Below are 11040 nucleotides of genomic sequence, written 5' to 3'. Positions count from 1 at the left end.
CTGTTCTCCCCAATAAAGGTGCCAACAACTTCTTGTGCAGTGCAGCCGACTGCCAACCGACTGATCTACACATCACCTTGCATCATAAATAACGACTCATTATTTGTACTTGATCAGTCAGTCGTTCACAATTTATCCCTGATACATCACGATTTTGATGCTCTTGAACACAGCCATTGTCTGTTTCATGTAGGCTTTCCCTGGCGTTTTGATAACCGTGTAAATCTCGCTTGAACAATGTTACTTTTAGCAATATATTCGACTCCATTTACTCTCAGATTAGAAAATGTTAAATAGCATCAAAGTAGACATCATAAAGTAGACATCATACAAGAATACAAATCCCTTCAAGCTCCGGCATGTCATCACTAGCTGACACCTTTGCTGTCAGCTAGCTAGCTACCTTAATCATAAAACTAAAGATATTGAACATTTTAATTTACTGTTCCATATTTAACTAATATTTGTTGTCTTATTTATGCATTTGGTCTTGTGTCTTGAATACTATCCTAGTAGCAGTCAGATATTTACAATGTGCCATGAAAACTAAGCTATTCTTTTGCAAAGAAGCTAGCTAGCTACATATTAGCAACATACCATTATTTGACCAGATCCTCTTCTCCTTCAGCTGGTGGAGGTCTATCTTTAATCCCTTATAATCCCTATAACTACAGTGGCTTGCGAAAATATTCACCCACCCTTGGCATTTTTCCTATTTTGTTGCTTTACAACCTGGAATTAAAAATGGATTTTTGGGGGGTTTGTATCATTTGATTTACACAACATGCCTACCACTTTGAAGATGCATTGTGAAACAAACAAGAAAAAAGACAAAAAAACTGAAAACTTGAGCGTGCATAACTATTCACCCCCCCTCCCAAAGGCAATACTTTGTAGAGCCACCTTTTGCAGCAATTACAGCTGCAAGTCTCTTGGGGTATGTCTCTATAAACTTGGCACATCTAGCCACTGGGATTTTTGCCCATTCTTCAAGGCAAAACTGCTCTAGCTCCTTCAAGTTGGATGGGTTCCGCTGGTGTACAGCAATCTTTAAGTCATACCACAGATTCTCAATTGGATTGAGGTCTGGGCTTTGACTAGGCCATTTTTTTTTAGGGGGTAGATCAGCTTTAATATTGCATATAGATTGTAACTTTCATCAATGTAATTGTCTGCATCACTTCCAATTGATGTTTATTTTCTCTCGCATACATATATATACAGTGGGGAGAACAAGTATTTGATACACTGCCGATTTTCCAGGTTTTCCTACTTACAAAGCATGTAGAGTTCTGTAATTTTTATCATAGGTACACTTCAACTGTGAGAGACGAAATCTAAAACAAAAATCCAGAAAATCCCCCAAGACCCCAAGAACACCATCCCCAACGTCAAACATGGAGGTGGAAACATTATGCTAAGGGGGTGTTTTTCTGCTAAGGGGACAGGACAACTTCACCGCATCAAAGGGACGATGGAAGGGGCCATGTACCGTCAAATCTTGGGTGAGAACCCCCTTCCCTCAGCTAGGGCATTGAAAATGGGTCATGGATGGGTATTCCAGCATGACAATGACCCAAAACACACGGCCAAGGCAACAAAGGAGTGGCTCAAGAAGAAGAACATTAAGGTCCTGGAGTGGCCTAGCCAGTCTCCAGACCTTAATCCCATAGAAAATCTGTGGAGGGAGCTGAAGGTTCGAGTTGCCAAACATCAGCCTCGAAACCTTAATGACTTGGAGAAGATCTGCAAAGAGGAGTGGGACAAAATCCCTCCTGAGATGTCTGCAAACCTGGTGGCCAACTACACGAAACGTCTGACCTCTGTGATTGCCAATAAGGGCTTTGCCACGAAGTACTAAGTCATGTTTTGTAGAGGTGTCAAATCAACACTGCAGAGCTCTCCCTGTCCTCTGCGTGCCCTGATTGTATTACTGTTGATGATATCTGGAAATCTGCGTGTACACACTGGCCCATCTACTGTTGCTAGCCCCAATTCTGACTTGTGCTCTGATATCTATTTCACTGAATTCTGCACGTTAACACTAGAAGCTTATTACCTAAAATTGATCAATTGAAAGTGTGGGTTCACAGCTCCAATTCGGATGTGTTGGTCATTACTGAGACGTGGTTAAGAAAGAGTGTTTTGAACACTGATGTTAGCCTTTCTGGTTATAACCTTTTTTGTCAAGACAGATCTTCCAAAGGTGGTGGAGTGGCAATCTTTACCAAGGAACCCCTTCAGTGCTCGGTTGTCTCCACCAAGTCTGTCCCCAAACAATTTGATTTGCTGGTTTTAAGCATAAATCTTTAAAATAGCTCTTTGTTGACTGTTGCTGGGTGTTATCGTCCACCATCAGCACCGGGCCTGTACCCTACCTGCCCTAAACTCTCTCCTGGCCCCTTACACTAAGTCTGAATTTGTCTTGCTAGGTGACCTAAACTGGGACATGCTTAAACCACCCGACCAAATCCTAAAGCAATGGGACTCCCTAAATCTTTCTCAGATTATTACCAATCCCACAAGGTATGACTCCAAACACCCAGAAGAGGCTACTCTTCTTGATGTTATCCTCACAAATAATCCTGATAGGTATCAGTCTGGTGTTTTCTGTAATGACCTTAGTGATCACTGTTTTACAGCCTGGGTTTGTAATGGCTGCTCAGTGAAACGACCTGTCCTAATTTACATTTGTCATATACGCTTGCTAAAAAACTGTAATGAATAAGCCTTCCTTCATGACCTGGCCTCTGTAAATTGGTATAGAATCAGCTTGATCCCCTCTGTTGAGGACACTTGGACCTTCTTTTTTGATATTTTCAGTGGTATTGTTAACAAACACGCCCCCATAAAGAAAATGAGAATTGAAAGCAGGTTCAGCCCTTGGTTCGACCGTGATCTAGCAGAGTTACTCCACCTCAAGAATTCCATTTGGCAAAAGGCTCGGAACACGCATACTCAGGCTGACTGGCTCTCGTTCAGGCAAATGAGAAATAAGTGCACTCAGGCTATCTGGAAGGTCAAAGTTAGTTACTTTAAGGAGCAGTTCGCTCTCTGTGAGTCTAACCCCAAGAAGTTCTGGAAAACGGTTAAAGACCTGGAGAATAAACCCTCCTCCTCACAGCTGCCCATGTCCCTTAATGCTGATGATGTGGTTGTTACAAGGAGCACATGGCTGAGCTCTTTAATCACCACTTCATTAAGTCAGGATTCCTATTTGACTCAGCCATGCCTCATTGCCCGTCCAACATTTCCTCATCTCCCACCCCTTCTAAAGCGACTAGCACCGATGCTCCTCCCTCTTTTTCCCCTGCCCCGCTACAAAATGTCTCCCTGCAGGCAGTCACTGAGTCTGAGGTGCTAAAGGAGCTCCTTAAACTTGACTCAAAAAAACATCTGGGTCAGATGGTTTAGATCCTTTCTTCTTTATGGTTGCAGCCTCTATTATCGTCTAGCCTGTCTCTGACCTTTTTAACCTGTCTCTCCTCTCTTGGGAGGTTCCCATTGCTTGGAAGGCAGCCACAGTGCGTCCTTTATTTAAAGGGGGAGATCAAGCTGATCCTAACTGTTATAGGCCAATTTCAATTTTGCCCTGTTTATCAAAAGTGTTGGAAAAACTTGTCAATAATCAACTGACTGGCTTTCTTGATGTCTATAGTATTCTCTCTGGTATGCAATCTGGTTTCCGCTCAGGTTATGGATGTGTCACTGCAACCTTAAAGGTCCTAAATTATGTCACCATTGCCCTCGATTCTAAGCAATGTTGTGCTGCTATTTTTATTGACTTGGCCAAAGCTTTTGATATGGTAGACCATTCCATTCTTGTGGGCCGGCTAAGGAGTATTGATGTCTCTGAGGGGTCTTTGGCCTGGTTTGCTAACTACCTCTCTCAAAGAGTGTAGTGTATAAAGTCAGAACATCTGCTGTCTCAGCCACTGCCTGTCACCAAGGGAGTACCCCAAGGCTCGATCCTAGGCCCCACACTCTTCTCAATTTACATCAACAACATAGCTCTGGCAGTAGGAAGCTCGCTCATCCATTTATATGCAGATGATACAGTCTTATACTCAGCTGGCCCCTCCCCGGATTTTGTGTTAAACGTTCTACAACAAAGCTTTTTTAGTGTCCAACAAGCTTTCTCTGCCCTTAACCTTGTTCTGAACACCTCCGAAACAAAGGTAATGTGGTTTGGTAAGAAGAATGCCCCTCTCCCCACCAGTGTGATTACTACCTCTGAGGGTTTAGAGCTTGAGGTAGTCACCTCATATAAGTACGTGGGAGTATGGCTAGACGGTACACTGTCCTTCTCTCAGCACATATCAAAGCTGCAGGCTAAGGTTAAATCTAGACTTGGTTTCCTCTATCCGTAATCGCTCCTCTTTCACCCCAGCTGCCAAACTAACCCTGATTCAGATGACCATCCTACTCATGCTAGATTACAGAGATGTAATTTATAGATCGGCAGGTAAGCGTGCTCTTGAGCGGCTAGAGGTTCTTTACCATTCGGCCATCATATTTGCCACCAATGCTCCTTATAGGACACATCGCTGCACTCTATACTCCTCTGTAAACTGGTCATCTCTGTATACCCGTCGCAAGACCCACTGGTTGATGCTTATTTATAAAACCCTCTTAGGCCTCACTCCCCCCTATCTGAGATACAGTTGAAGTCGGAAGTTTACATACACTTTGGTTGGAATCATTAAAACTCGTTTACCAGTTTCATTTAAGGACCAAAAGATTGACAGCCGTCCCATATAGATTGCAAAATAGTTGGGAAGAGATTTTTGACGTACCGACGTATTCTTGCTACCAATAGAATGTTATTTGTATGGGGGATACAATCTTCCCAGCTTGGCAGATTTGGCTGTGAAGAGACAGAATCATTAGATCATTTGTTTTGGTACTGTCCATTTGTAGCTTGTTTCTGGACACAGGTCCAGGAATGGCTGAAGGATTGCAATATTTGCATGGAGCTGACCCTGCAGATAGCACTACTGGGTGATCTGAAAAGTCATAGTCAATCGATCAATAATATTATAATACTTTTAGCAAAGATGTTTATTTTCAATTCACAAACTGTAGAAACTATGAGAATAGAAAGGTTCAGAACTATTGTAAAACATCACAGTACAGTTGAAAAATATATGGCAAATAGAAATCCAATATGGATGGTGTTAAGAGATAGATGGGAGGTGTTGAATGGAGCTGAAGGATGGGACTAATAACAACAACTAATAACAACAAGTTAACTAGTGTAAGACATGCTGTGTCCATAATAAGTATATAGGTTATATATTGTGAGCTTTTGTGAAAGAGCACAGTTAGAAAGATATGGCATATAGAAGCATACCAGATGGACATCATGAAAATGATCGGAGGAAGTTCAGGAGTAAAAACAAACATATAATTATTGACTGTGTCCATCAAATTTATATAGTATGTATAAGCATGAAGTAGAGGCCTAAGCATTGTTGTTCACTAGTTTACTCCAATTAGGGAGGGGATGGTGGGGTTGGAAAGTAATAAAGGGAAATATATATATTTTTAAAGGATATGTATGTATATATGTGAGAAAAAAAAGAAAAAAACATATGGGGGATTGGAAGAGAAGTTACAATATATCTACAATATTAAAGCTGATCTACCCCCTAAAAAACAAAACAATAGTATGCAAGTATAAACTCCATGGGACCACGCAGCCGTCATACCGCTCAGGAAGGAGACGCATTCTGTCTCCTAGAGATGAACGTACTTTGGTGCAAAAAGTGCAAATCAATCCCAGTACAACAGCAAAGGACCTTGTGAAGATGCTGGAGGAGACAAGTACAAAAGTATCTATATCCACAGTAAAACAAGTCCTATATCGACATAACCTGAAAGGCCGCTCAGCAAGGAAGAAGCCACTGCTCCAAAACCGCCATAAAAAAGCCAGACTACGGTTTGCAACTGTACATGGGGACAAAGATCGTACTTTTTGGAGAAATGTCCTCTGGTCTGATGAAACAAAAATAGAACTGTTTGGCCAAAATGACCATCGTTATGTTTGGAGGAAAAAGGGGGTTGCTTGCAAGCTGAAGAACACCATCCCAACCGTGAAGCACGGGGGTAGCAGCATCATGCTGTGGGGGTGCTTTGCTGCAGGAGGGACTTGTGCACTTCACAAAAAAGATGGCATCATGAGGAAGGAAAATTATGTGGATATCTTGAAGCAACATCTCAAGACATCAGTCAGGAAGTTAAAGCTGGGTCACAAATGGGTCTTCCAAATGGACAATGACCCCAAATCAAATCAAATCAAATTTTATTGGTCACATGCGCCGAATACAACAGGTGCAGACATTACAGTGAAATGCTTACTTACAGCCCTTAACCAACAGTGCATTTATTGAAAATGGAAAAACATGCAAGCATGCTTCCAAAGTTGTGGCAAAATGGCTTAAGGACAATAAAGTCAAGGTATTGGAGTGGCCATCACAAAGCCCTGACCTCAAACCTATAGAACATTTGTGGGCAGAACTGAAAAAGCGTGTGCGAGCAAGGAGGCCTACAAACCTGATTCAGTTACACCAGCTCTGTCAGGAGGAATGGGCTAAAATTCACCCAACTTATTGTGGGAAGCTTGTGGAAGGCTACCCGAAATGTTAAGTTAAACAATTTAAAGGCAATGCTACCAAATACTAATTGAGTGTATGTAAACTTATGACCCACTGGGAATGTGATGAAATAAATAAAAGCTGAAATAAATCCTTCTCTCTACTATTATTCTGACATTTCAGATTCTTAGAATGAAGTGGTGATCCTAACTGACCTAAGACAAGGAATCTTTACTAGGATTAAATGTCAGGAATTGTGAAAAACTGAGTTTAAATGTATTTGGCTAAGGTGTATGTAAACTTCCGACTTCAACTGTACCTACTGCAGCCCTCTTCCTCAACATACAACACCCGTTCTGCCAGTCACATTCTGTTAAAGGTCCCCAAAGCACACACATCCCTGGGTCGCTCCTTTTTTCAGTTAACTGCAGCTAGCGACTCGAACAAACTGCAAAAAACACTCAAACTGGACAGTTTTATCTCCATCTCTTCATTCCAAGACTCAATCATGGACACTCTTACTGACAGTGGCTGCTTCACGTGATGTATTTTTGTCTCTACCTTCTTGCCTTTGTGCTGTTGTCTGTGCCCAATAATGTTTGTACCATGTTTTGTGCTGCTACCATGTTGTGCTGCTGCCATGTTGTGTTGTCATGTGTTGCTGCCATGCTATGTTGTTGTCTTAGGTCTCTCTTTATGTAGTGTTGGGGTGTCTCTCGTCTTGATGTGTGTTTTGTCCTATATTTTTATCTTTAATCCCAGCCCCCGTTCCCCGCAGGAGACCTTTTGCCTTTTGATAGGCTGTCATTGTAAATAAGAATTTGTTCTTAACTGACTTGCCTAGTTAAATAGAGGTTCAATTAAATAAAATACATTAAAAAAACCTGGCATAAGCACCAGTTACATGGCTTTTAATCTTCAGCCCATTACGTTTTTCCATTTTCAAATTCTTCCCTTGCTGAGCCTGGCTAGCACACAATATTAACAATCTACCATTTCCAATGAACCAAGCTAATTTCACTTCTCCTAACTCTTTATCTACGGAATTAGTTAGTCGGATAGGGTGTAAGTGAGGCCCTGTGGTCTCATCAAACACTATCACCACCTTCCACTCCAACACATCACTACTCTTGCTTTCTACCTTGGCCCTCTTTATGCTTTCTTTACTAGACGATCCACTGCTTTCTGTATCATGATCTCTCTTCTTCATATGTCTTTCCACTGCTGACCATTCCAGCCCTTGACCCTCATCCTCCCGTTCCATACCATCAGAACTGACACCTGACCATATTGTTCGCATTCCAGCACAGCTGTTGCTTCACCAACTTTTTCTCAATTTCATCCATTTCATCCATTTCATCCGCACTAGTCGCCGCCATTTCCCATTAACCTCTTACCACATTTCTGCAATAGCGAAACAAGATTCAACGATATCAAACAACTCTCACTTGTGGTCAAACAATCGGTCTCATTAGTTTCTAGTCACCTCCGTACACAGTTCAACCGAGAACATGTCTCTCCTCGCTGAAGTCCTTCTTCTTCTTCTTCTTCTTCTGTGGATTTTATATGGCGGTTGGCAACCAACTTTAAGGTGCATTTGTATTTGTATTTGTATTTATTATGGATCCTCAAGGCAGCGGCTACTCTTCCTGGGGTCCAGCAAAATTAAGGCAGTTTAAAGAACATTTAAAGAACATTACAATACATTCATAACAGATTTCACAACCTATTAAGTGTGTGCCCTCAGGCCTCTACTCTACAACCACATATCTATAACACAAAATCCATGTGTACATGTGTGTATAGTGCGTATGTTATCATGTGTTTGCATGTGTCTATGTTTGTGTTGCTTTACAGTCCCTGCTGTTCCGTAAGGTGTATTTTTATCTGTTTTTTAAATCTAATTTTACTGATGGCATGAGTTACTTGATGTGGAATAGATATGTAGTCATGGCTCTATGTAGTACTGGGCGCCTCCATAGTCTGTTCTTGACTTGGGGACTGTGAAGAGACCTCTGGTGGCATGTCTTGTCGGGTATGCATGGGTGTCCGAGCTGTGTGCCAGTAGTTCAAACAGACAGCTCGGTTCATTCAACATGTCAATACCTCTCACAAATACAAGTAGTGATGAAGTCAGTCTCTCCTCCACTTTGAGCCAGGAGAGATTGACATGCATATTATTAATGTTAGCTCTCTGTGTACATCCAAGGGCCAGCCGTGCTGCCCTGTTCTGAGCCAATTGCAATTTTCCTAAGTCCCTCTTTGTGGCACCTGACCACACGAATGAACTAGGGCCTGTAGGACCTGCCTTGTTGATAGTGCTGTTAGGAATGCAGAGCAGCGCTTTATTATAGACAGACTTCTCCCCATCCTAGCTACTGTTGTATCAATATGTTTTGACCATGACAGTTTACAATCCAGGGTTACTCCAAGCAATTTAGTCTCCTCAACTTGCTCAATATCCACATTATTCATTACAAGATTTAGTTGAGGTTTAGGGTTTAGTAAATGATTTGTCCCAAATACAATGCTTTTAGTTTTTTAAATATTTAGGACGAACTTATTCTTTGCCACCCATTCTGAAACTAACTGCAGGTCTTTGTTAAGTGTTGCTGTCATTTCAGTCGCTGTGGTAGCTGACGTGTATAGTGTTGAGTCATCCGCATACATAGACACACTGGCTTTACTCAAAGCCAGTGGCATGTCGTTAGTAAAGATTGAAAAAAAGTAAGGGGCCTAGACAGCTGCCCTGGGGAATTCCTTATTCTACCTGGATTATGTTGGAGAGGCTTCCATTAAAGAACACCCTGTGTGTTCTGTTAGACAGGTAACTCTTTATCCACAATATAGCAGGGGGTGTAAAGCCATAACACATACATTTTTCCAGCAACAGACTATGATTGTTCATGTCAAAAGCCGCACTGAAGTCTAACAAAACAGCCCCCACAATCTTTTTATCATCAATTTCTCTCAGCCAATCATCAGTCATTTGTGTAAGTGCTGTGCTTGTTGAATGTCCTTCCCTATAAGCGTGCTGAAAGTCTGTTGTCAATGTGTTTACTGTGAAATAGCATTTTATCTGGTCAAACACAATTTTTTCCAAAAGTTTACTAAGGGTTGGTAACAGGCTGATTGGTTGGCTATTTGTGCCAGGGGGCTTTACTATTCTTAGGTAGGGGAATAACTTTTGATTCCCTCCAGGCCTGAGGTCACAAACTTTTTAGTAGGCTTAAATTGAATATATGGCAATTAGGAGTGGCAATATCGTCCGCTATTATCCTCAGTAATTTTCCATCCAAGTTGTCAGACCCCGGTGGCTTGTCATTGTTGATTGACAATAATTTTTTCACCTCTTCCACACTTTACTTTACGGAATTCAAAATTACAATGCTTGTCTTTCATAATTTGGTCAGATATACTTGGATGTGTAGTGTCAGCGTTTGATGCCTAAGTTTGCTAATCTTGCCAATTAAAAAATCATTAAAGTAGATGTCAATATCAGTGGGTTTTGTGATGAATGAGCCATCTGATTCAATGAATGACGGAGCGGAGTTAGCCTTTTTGCCCAAAATTTCATTTAAGGTTCTTCAAAGCTTTTTACTATTATTCTTTATGTCATTTAGCTTTGTTTCATAGTGTAGTTTCTTCTTTTTATTCAGTTTAGTCACATGATTTCTTAATTTGCAGTATGTTTGCCAATCGGTTGTACAGCCAGACCTATTTGCCAGCTCTTTTGCCTCATCCCTCTCAACCATACAACTTTTAAATTCCTCATCAATCCACTGGGATTTAACATTTTTTACAGTAATTTTCTTAATGGGTGCATGCGTATTAGTAACTGGGATAAGCAATTTCATAAATGTGTCAAGTGCAGCGTCTGGTTGCTTGTCATTACACACCACAGACCAACAAATATTCTTCAACATAGGAATCACTACAGAACTTCTTGTATGACCTCTTATACACTATATTAGGCCCAGCCTTTGGAACTTTGTTTTTCCTAGATATGGCTACTATATTGTGATCACTACATCCAATGGATTTGGATACTGCTTTCAAACAAATTTATGCAGCATTAGTAAAGATAGTTGATGATTTCATTCCTGTTATCAAGACTAAGGATAAGACCCAGATGCAGACAGTTTGAAATAGCAAAAGTTTATTTACAAAAACAGGGGGCAGGCAAACGACAGGTCAAGGGCCGGCAGAGGTCAGTAATCCAGAGCAGAGTCCGAAAGGTACAGAAACGGCAGGCAGGCTCAGGGTCAGGACAGGCAGAATGGTCAAAACTGGAAAACAGGGGGTAGAGCAAAACATGAGTACGGGAAAAACGCTAGTAGGCTTGACGAGACAAGATGAACTGGCAACAGACAAACAGAGAACACAGGTATAAATACACAGGGGATAATGGGGAAGATGGGCAACACCTGGAGGGGGGTGGAGA

This window comes from Coregonus clupeaformis, chromosome 33 (assembly GCF_020615455.1).
Source record: "Coregonus clupeaformis isolate EN_2021a chromosome 33, ASM2061545v1, whole genome shotgun sequence".
Lineage (NCBI taxonomy): Eukaryota > Metazoa > Chordata > Actinopteri > Salmoniformes > Salmonidae > Coregonus > Coregonus clupeaformis.
This window is presented reverse-complemented; position numbering follows the sequence as displayed.